The sequence below is a fragment of the Eleutherodactylus coqui genome, chromosome 4 (genome assembly GCF_035609145.1).
Source record: "Eleutherodactylus coqui strain aEleCoq1 chromosome 4, aEleCoq1.hap1, whole genome shotgun sequence".
Classification (NCBI taxonomy): Eukaryota; Metazoa; Chordata; class Amphibia; order Anura; family Eleutherodactylidae; genus Eleutherodactylus; species Eleutherodactylus coqui.
In genome coordinates this window covers 50,108,474-50,117,570 of record NC_089840.1, presented here as the reverse complement: position 1 = coordinate 50,117,570, position 9,097 = coordinate 50,108,474, and the positions used below count along the sequence as shown (strand labels likewise).

Genomic DNA, 9,097 nt, shown 5'->3' with positions numbered 1-9,097 from the left:
TATGCCAGTAATCTTCCCAGGAGTGTACTCAACAACTTCTCAAAATTTCATGGCGATCAGATAAATGGTGTAGTAATGCATAAAGGACAGACAGACAGACAGACACACACACACACACACACACACACACACACATTCATTTTTATATATATAGATGACATCAGGTAGTGAGAGAATTAGATTCCGTATGTAAAATTTGAACGCTAATTCTTTAGCGCTTAGAATTGAATAATCGAGTTGGGACCCATTAACTTTTCCTATTTATGACATAATCAATGCTCGTGCCAAATTTCAAGTTTCTATGATATTGGGAAGTGAGAGAATTAGATTCCGTGCGTAAAATTTGGATGCTAATTCTTTGGCGCTTAGAATTGAATAATCGAGTTGGGACCCATTAACTTTTCCTATTTATGACATAATCAATGCTCGTGCCAAATTTCATGTTTCTACGGCATTGGAAAGTGAGAGAATTAGTGGCAATGATGGAAATCGAACGATCTACGTGGGGGGCGTAACTGTCGACGACGCTCACACGCGTGCCATTTATCATAGCATAAATGTACTATGCCTATAATCTTCCCAGGAGTGTACTCAACAACTTTCCAAAGTTTCATGGCGATCGGATGAATGGTGTAGTAGCGCATAAAGGACAAACAGACGCGCATACAGACACACACGCATACATTCAATTTTATATATATAGACTAGCTTACGCATCGCGCGTTGCTGCGACATCAGAAGAAAGGAAAATCAAGGAAACTCGTTCTGATAACATTGAATTTTTTACATTGTGTCATTTTTATTTAAACTTACTCATTTTCATATGGAAAACATTTCAAAGTGTCGTTTTAATTCTATGTATTTAATCAAGTGCTTGTGGATACACAATATTTTTTGTTTTTCCGTCTGGTGCGTACACGAATAAGTCCGAAGGTTTTCCGACGCGTGAGCTGGCCACATACAGTTGTCCATGTGAGAAGCACGGATTCTCCAAATCTGTCCCACACACTTGCAGCGATTGTCCTTGTGCTTTGTTGATGGTCATTGCAAAAGCGAGTCGCACTGGAAACTGTAAACTTTTGAATTCAAATGGCATATCTGTTGGGATAATTGGAATACGTGGCAACAGAACATCTTCCCCCTTGAATTTCCTATTCAAAATTGTAGCTTCGATGACATTGTTCATCATCTTTTTCACCGAAGGTCTTGTACCGTTGCAAAGTCGTGGTGGATTGATGTTTCGGAGAAGAATGATAGGCACGCCAATTTTCAATGTTAAAATGTGCGGTGGCATACCTGGAAAATCAAGTGAATTCAAGAATTCCGTTGGGTAATTGATAACTTCGTCTTGATTTATCACAGTATTGATGGACTTATACGTTGTCGCTTCACCTGGTATTCCGTTTTGAATGCTGAAATTGATGGCATTGACATAGTTGTTGGTAGCTGCTAACATTGCCCGTGCGCTGAGCCACTGATGATTTTTGTAATTCCGCGCGATAATTGGGAACACCTTTTGAATCAATTCTTCTTTGGTTGATGTCATCTTTCCAAAGTTTGTTGGCAATGTGATACATTGTGTAGATCTGTCGATTGGCATCTTCCCATTTCCAATATCCAGCAATTGTTTTGCGAAAAGGTCGGCGGATGCATCATTTTGTAGTTGAACACGCATATTGGTTTTCAAAGTCAATTTCTTAACATTTCGCCATAGAACTGATGACTTGAGACATGCATTAAGTTTATCAGCGGGTGTTGAGCGTGGTATAACTGGCAGAGTTTGTCGAAAATCACCAGACAATAAAATTAGTGCTCCACCGAAGGGCTGGGCATTTCCCCTCAAATCTTGCAGTGTACGATCAAGCGCTTCCAATGCTTTTTTGTGAGCCATTGTGCATTCGTCCCATATGATAAGTTCACAAGTTTGGAGAACTTTGCCCATTCCGGAATTTTTGGTGATATTGCATGTTGGCGTCTTTGTGGCTTGCAAATTCAAGGGCAATTTCAGTGCTGAATGTGCTGTTCGACCACCATCCAAAAGTGTTGCCGCAATTCCAGATGATGCAATTGCCAGTGCAATTTTGTTTCCGTGATCGTATAGTTGCCAAAATGATTGAAATGAGAAAAATTTTGCCAGTGCCTCCGGGCACATCAATGAAGTACAATCCTCTGCTTTGATTTGTAATTGCTTTTATGATTGTGTCATATACAATGCATTGTTCTGGAACCAATTTTGGAAGATTCTTTTCAACAAGTGTACCCAAATCATCGATATCGAAGTGTGTTTCATGTTGCAAATCACAATCATAAGCGTCATTTGCAGCTCGATTCGGGGCACACATTCCCTGCACCAATCCTTTGTTAGCGATTGCCAAACATATATCCTTGATCGAAACTAACGCCTCATTATACACATTTGTTGTGAATTGCATTTCCGGATTCGTTGCTCGCAAACGACGTAGGATGTCTTCACTCATGTAATCTCTGTATTTTTCCCAAAGATCTTTCGGATTGGATGGGAAACATTATCGCAAATAACGTGCGTATTTGCTGCGGTTGAGCAGTATTCGATGCATCATTGAGTGCTGTGTCCCAATGGGCATCATTTTCAATAAGATTTAATTGTTCGCAAGCTTCTCGATAGGTCACACATACTTCACCATTTACTGTTCTCAGTTCTTGGAAGGATTTCGGTCCACGCATGTTAACTAACAGTAAGCGCAAGTAAAAACATTCTTGATTGTTCGGATGAACTGTATACAGGCGGCCTAATGTGTCGGACGAATATAAATTCGGATGTCCTTCAACTGGTTTGCCCTGTTTACAACGTTGAAAGTTTTTCGCTGATGCATTCCATGTGTAGTATGTTGGCACTTCTGAGTAAAGTAGCGTTCCTGCGAACAAATCATGCGTGCACAATGAGAAGAAGGCAGTTAACGTTGTTTGCGGTGGCGAAGATGCTCTTGCATGTACATTTTCTGTTGTAAAATACACGCGCTGTCCATTTTCAAGATGTACTGCCAAATGAACTGTTGGATGACGTTCATGAATTGGAAATGAGAAAATACGCCAAACAGCTTCATTGCTACTAATGTAGCGTCCCAATTGATATCGTTCGATTTCATCGATTGGTGCAGATGCATTTTCTATGGCAACTGCCATATCACTTCCTTTATTGACATATTTGCAAATGTATTTGATCGATTTCACTGAATTGCAATACTCGACATTGATGTGTGCTTTGAACGTCTTTGAGAGTAATGGTGAATACGGCACAGCCAAACAATTATCGACTTCAATGTCATTGTTGCGCACTTTTAAAGTGATTTATTTGCCACCATCTTCAGTTGATTGTTGACGATATTTTGGATATCCATCGTTTCCAGTGATGGTTTCGGCATGTAAGTCTCTTGGATAGCGTTTTGTGCATTTTCCATCCTTCATGCATGGAGAATAGTTGTTGATTGCACCACATGGACCATAAAGTATGTTTTTAGTAATGACTTCGAATAAGCCTGGATCAATGTTGAAATCTGGGATTTCTGCTGAGAGGACTTCATCAATTTTGTCTGGTGTAATTTTGTTGATCAACCAAATCAAAATGTGTGCATGCGGTAATCCTCTTTTTTGCCATTCAATGCAATACATCCAACAGTGTGTCTCCCCAAAAACGACATGTTTGACAATGAAATCCATCATGGATTTCAATTTTTGTTTGAACACACGTGCGATGATGTCATGGCAATCTGAAGGCAATTGTCCAAGCAACAGAAGTTCTTTAATTTCATCCCACGTAGGATTGCACGTGAATGTTATTAAAAAATCTGGACAGCCATATGCGCGAACATAAGTCATTGCATCTTGTGCGTATTCGTGCATGTGCCGTGGGCTTGCTGTGAATGTAGCCGGCAGGATGACCATTTTTCCCAGTTCATTGGGATTGCCATCAGTAGCAATTGCATCACGTAAATGAATGTATTCTTTTGAATGCAGTTTGGTTTGATTCAATCGAATGAAGAGAAGTCATTCGGTCTCGATTTTTGCATACATAATCGACAATGTATTAATGGAACAAATGCCGACATTTCAAAATGTGATTGTCTGGGTTCTCACGAATCATCAATCGATATGAATAGTAATTCATGGCACTGACTTTCTTATTGGTCTCCTCATGTGTTTGTGGATTTCTCATTTTGATGTTGAAATGATATCCATCTTCTGGATACTGCAATGCATCGTGTGAGCGATGAGTTTCGGAGACTCGGTGAAGATGACCATCTCTGCGATGAAGAACTATATCACACAAGTTAAATTCTTCGCCAACTATGACAATCGCCACTTCATTAATTGTTGGTGCGTTGTATTGTCTTTCGTGTTGGCCGATTGGTGTTTTGTCAGCTCTAATGACAACAACGTAATCATCAGCTGGCATTAGCTCGAGGGCCGTCCTGAACAGTTGAACTAATTGGTTGTGTTGCTCATATGAATAGTAACCAAACAGCAGCACCAAAGCAATATGCACCATAAAATAGGTGTGGAGGAAGATAATAGATACTCGCCGTGCACGCCTGCCAGGTCCTGGACACTGAGGAGCCAAAGTAAACTGGTAGCAAGTTGTTATTTGGAAGGCAGCACTGGTCCAGGGGAGATCAGCCAAGAGACAGAAGGTATTGTATCAGCAATACCTTCTGTCTCTTGGCTGATCTCCCCTGGACCAGTGCTGCCTTCCAAATAACAACTTGCTGGTTGTGTTGCTCAAATAGACTTTGTAATGCAGCAACAATTTCTCGATTTGTGCTGGTATTGACTCGACAACGTTGATCAACTTGTTCATCGGTGGTTCCCATGAAATAAATTTGGAGAAATTTGTGATCTGAATGCAGCAGTGGTAGAAGTGATCCAGCGAGATGATAAATTTGGCCTTGGACTTTGAACGTTGGCATGTAATTGTCACGTATGATTTCTGTTGCACCGAACGATGTCATCTGGAAACATGAATTGTACTTGCATATGTTTGCCAAGAAATGTTTAGACTGGCTTGTGTCACCGGATAGCAACGTTGATAATGGTTCGGGTAGTAAATGCAATTTAGGCAATTTCACTTTTCCACATGCGCAGCACATTCCTGGAGTTTCATTTTTGAATTTCAATGCACGTCAAAATTTGCATAAGTTGTCCATTTTTTCAATAACGAGACTTAGATGATGACTGTAATCATAATCAGCATCGCAATGGAATGCAGCAAGATTCAAGTCAGCGCGCAGTGTCTGTCTGGATCGAGCACTGCGTTCTCGATTGGTTCTCAGTCTTGCTGTCCGTTGGTCAACTTGTCATTCAAGCGGGCTTGAACAGTGTGGAATCGATCGGTTTCCAATCTGGATTCTCGTTGCTCTCCTGTTTCAGTCGAGCGGGCTTGAACAATGCGTAATTGAACGGTTTCCAATCTGGATTCTCGTTGCCCGTTCGTTTGAGAAGAACGGGCTTGAGCAGTTTGTATTCGAACAGCTTCTAATCTTGCTTAGCGTTGTTTGTCTGTTTCTGAAGCTCGTAATGCCTTTTTCTTTCGTGCTTGAGATGTAGATTGACCAATCGATTTTCGTTTGGGGGGCATAATTGTCGACGATGCTTGCAAATTTGCTGGAAAAAAAGGATAAATAAATAAATGGAAAAATGCAGTATTCGAAAGATTATGAGAATTCAAATCGATTAAACTAACAATGAAAAAACGCGTGTAAATGTATTGAGTGAGAGTGGCAATTGGATGTTCACAATAAATACAAATTATTCCACGTAGCAACCAATCACAGTGCAGCTTTCATTTTACCTCAGCAGTATAAGAAATAGCAACCAATCACAGCTCAGCTTTCATAATACCTCAGCCATATAAGAAATAACAACCAATCACAGCGCAGCTTTCATTTGCCCTCAACAGTAGAGATGAGCGAGTATACTCGCTAAAGGCAATTGCTTGAGCGAGCATTGCCTTTAGCGAGTATCTCCCCCGCTCGAGACTGCAGGTTTGGGTGCCGGCACGGGGGAGCGGTAAGTAGCGGCTGTCAGCAGGAGGGAGCGGGGCGGAGAGAGGGAGAGAGAGATCTCCCCTGCGTTCCGCCCCGCTCTCCACCGCAGCTCCGTGCCCGCTGCCGGCACCTGAACCTGCAGTCATGAGCGGGGGAGATACTCGCTAAAGGCAATGCTCGCTCGAGCAATTGCTTTTAGCGAGTATACTCGCTCATCTATACTCAACAGTATAAGAAATAGCAACCAATCACAGCACAGTATAAGAAATAGCAACCAATCACAGCGCAGTATAAGAAATAGCAACCAATCACATCACAGCTTTTATGTTACCTCAGCAGTATAAGAAATAGCAAAAAATCACTGCGCCGCTTTCATGTAACCTCAGCAGTATAAGAAAGAGCAACCAATCACAGTGCAGCTTTTATTTTACCTCAGTGGTATAAGAAATAACAACCAACCAATCACAGCACAGCTTTCATTTTACCTTAGCGGTATAAGAAATAGCAACCAATCACAGTGCAGCTTTTATGTTACCTCAGCAGTATAAGAAATAACAGCCAATCACAGCACAGCTTTTATGTTACCTCAGCAGTATAAGAAATAGCAACCAATCACAGTACAGCTTTTACTTTACCTCAGTGGTATAAGAAATAACAACCAATAACAGCATAGCTTTTATGTTACCTCAGCAGTATAAGGAATAGCAAAAAAAAACCACAGCATAGCTTTCATGTTACCTCAGCAGTATAAGAAATAACCAATCACAGCACAGCTTTCATTTTACCTCAACAGTATAAAAATAGCAACCAATCACAGCGCAGTATAAAAAATAGCAACCAATCACAGCACAGCTTTCATGTAACCTCAGCAGTATAAGAAATAACAACGAATGACAGCGCAGCTTTCATTTTACCTCAGCAATATAAGAAATAGCAACCAATCACAGCACAGCTTTCATGTTACCTCAGCAGTATAAGAAATAGCAACCAATCTCAGCGCAGCTTTCATGTTACCTCAGCAGTATAAGGAAGAGCAACCAATCACAGTGCAGCTTTTATTTTACCTCAGTGGTATAAGAAATAACAACCAATCACAGCACAGCTTTTATGTTACCTCAGCAGTATAAGGAATAGCAAAAAATCACAGCGCCGCTTTCATGTTACCTCAGCAGTATAAGAAAGAGCAACCAATCACAGCGCAGCTTTTATGTAACCTCAGCAGTATAAGAAATAACAACCAATCACAGCACAGCTTTCATGTTACCTCAGCGGTATAAGAAATAGCAACCAAGTACAGTGCAGCGTTCATTTTATCTCAGCAGTATAAGAAATAACAGCCAATCACAGCACAGCTTTTATGTTACCTCAGCAGTATAAGAAAGAGCAACCAATCACAGTGCAACTTTTATTTTACCTCAGTGGTATAAGAAATAACAACCAATCACAGCACAGCTTTTATGTTACCTTAGCAGTATAAGAAATAACAACCAATGACAGCACAGCTTTCATTTTACCTCAGCAGTATAAGAAATTGCAACCAATCTCAGCGCAGCTTTCATTTTACCTCAGCAGTATAAGAAATAGCAACCAATCACAGCGCAGCTTTTATTTTACTTAAGCAGTATAAGAAATAGCAAAAAATCACAGCGCAGCTTTCATGTTACCTCAGCAGTATAAGAGCAACCAATCACAGCACAGCTCTTATGTACCCTCAGCAGTATGAGGAATAGCAACCAATCACAGCACAGCTTTTATTTTACCTCAGCAGTATAAGAAAGAGCAACTAATCACAGTGCAGCTTTTATTTTACCTCAGTAGTATAAGAAATAACAACCAATCACAGTGGAGCTTTCATTTTACCTCAGTGGTATAAGAAATAACAACCAATCACAGCACAGCTTTTATGTTACCTTAGCAGTATAAGAAATAACAACCAATGACAGCACAGCTTTCATTTTACCTCAGCAGTATAAGAAATTGCAACCAATCTCAGCGCAGCTTTCATTTTACCTCAGCAGTATAAGAAATAGCAACCAATCACAGCGCAGCTTTTATTTTACTTAAGCAGTATAAGAAATAGCAAAAAATCACAGCGCAGCTTTCATGTTACCTCAGCAGTATAAGAGCAACCAATCACAGCACAGCTCTTATGTACCCTCAGCAGTATGAGGAATAGCAACCAATCACAGCACAGCTTTTATTTTACCTCAGCAGTATAAGAAAGAGCAACTAATCACAGTGCAGCTTTTATTTTACCTCAGTAGTATAAGAAATAACAACCAATCACAGTGGAGCTTTCATTTTACCTCAGTGGTATAAGAAATAACAACCAATCACAGCACAGCTTTTATGTTACCTTAGCAGTATAAGAAATAGCTACCAATGACAGCACAGCATTCGTTTTACATCGGCAGTATAAGAAATTGCAACCAATCTCGGCGCAGCTTTCTTTTTACCTCAGCAGTATAAGAAATAGCAACCAATCACAGTGCAGCTTTTATTTTACCTCAGTGGTATAAGAAATAACAACCAATAACTCCGCAGCTTTTATGTTACTTCAGCAGTATAAGAAATAGCAACCCATCCCAGCACAGCTTTTATGTTCCCTCAGCAGTATAAGGAATAGCAACCAATCACAGCACAGCTTTCATTTTACCTCAGCAGTATAAGAAATAGCAACCAATCACAGCACAGCTTTCATTGTACCTCAGCAGTATAAGAAATAGCAGCCAATCACAGCGCAGCTTTTATTTTACCTCAGCATTCCCAATATCCAGCAATTGTTTTGCGAAACGTTCGGCGGATGCATTATTTTGTAGTTGAACATGCATCCCGTTGCTCGTAATGCCTTTTTCTTTCGTGCTTGAGATGGAAATCGAACGATCTACGTCTGGGGGGCATAACTGTCGACGATGCTCGCACGCACGCCACCTATCTACGCTAGATGTACTATGCCTATAATCTTCCCAGGAGTGTACTCAGCAACTTCCCAAAGTTTCATGGCGATCGGATGAATGGTGCAGTAATGCATAAAGGACAAACAGACAGACATACATTCATATATATATATATATATA

At 40.5% G+C, this 9,097-nt stretch overlaps 2 pseudogenes; both read right to left on the bottom strand.

Annotated features, from left to right (window-relative positions):
- Positions 1–862: 862 nt before the first annotated feature.
- LOC136626474 (ATP-dependent DNA helicase PIF1-like) lies at positions 863–2,432 on the bottom strand (annotated as a pseudogene).
- A 37-nt stretch (positions 2,433–2,469) lies between these two features.
- LOC136626473 (uncharacterized) lies at positions 2,470–4,432 on the bottom strand (annotated as a pseudogene).
- Positions 4,433–9,097: the final 4,665 nt, after the last annotated feature.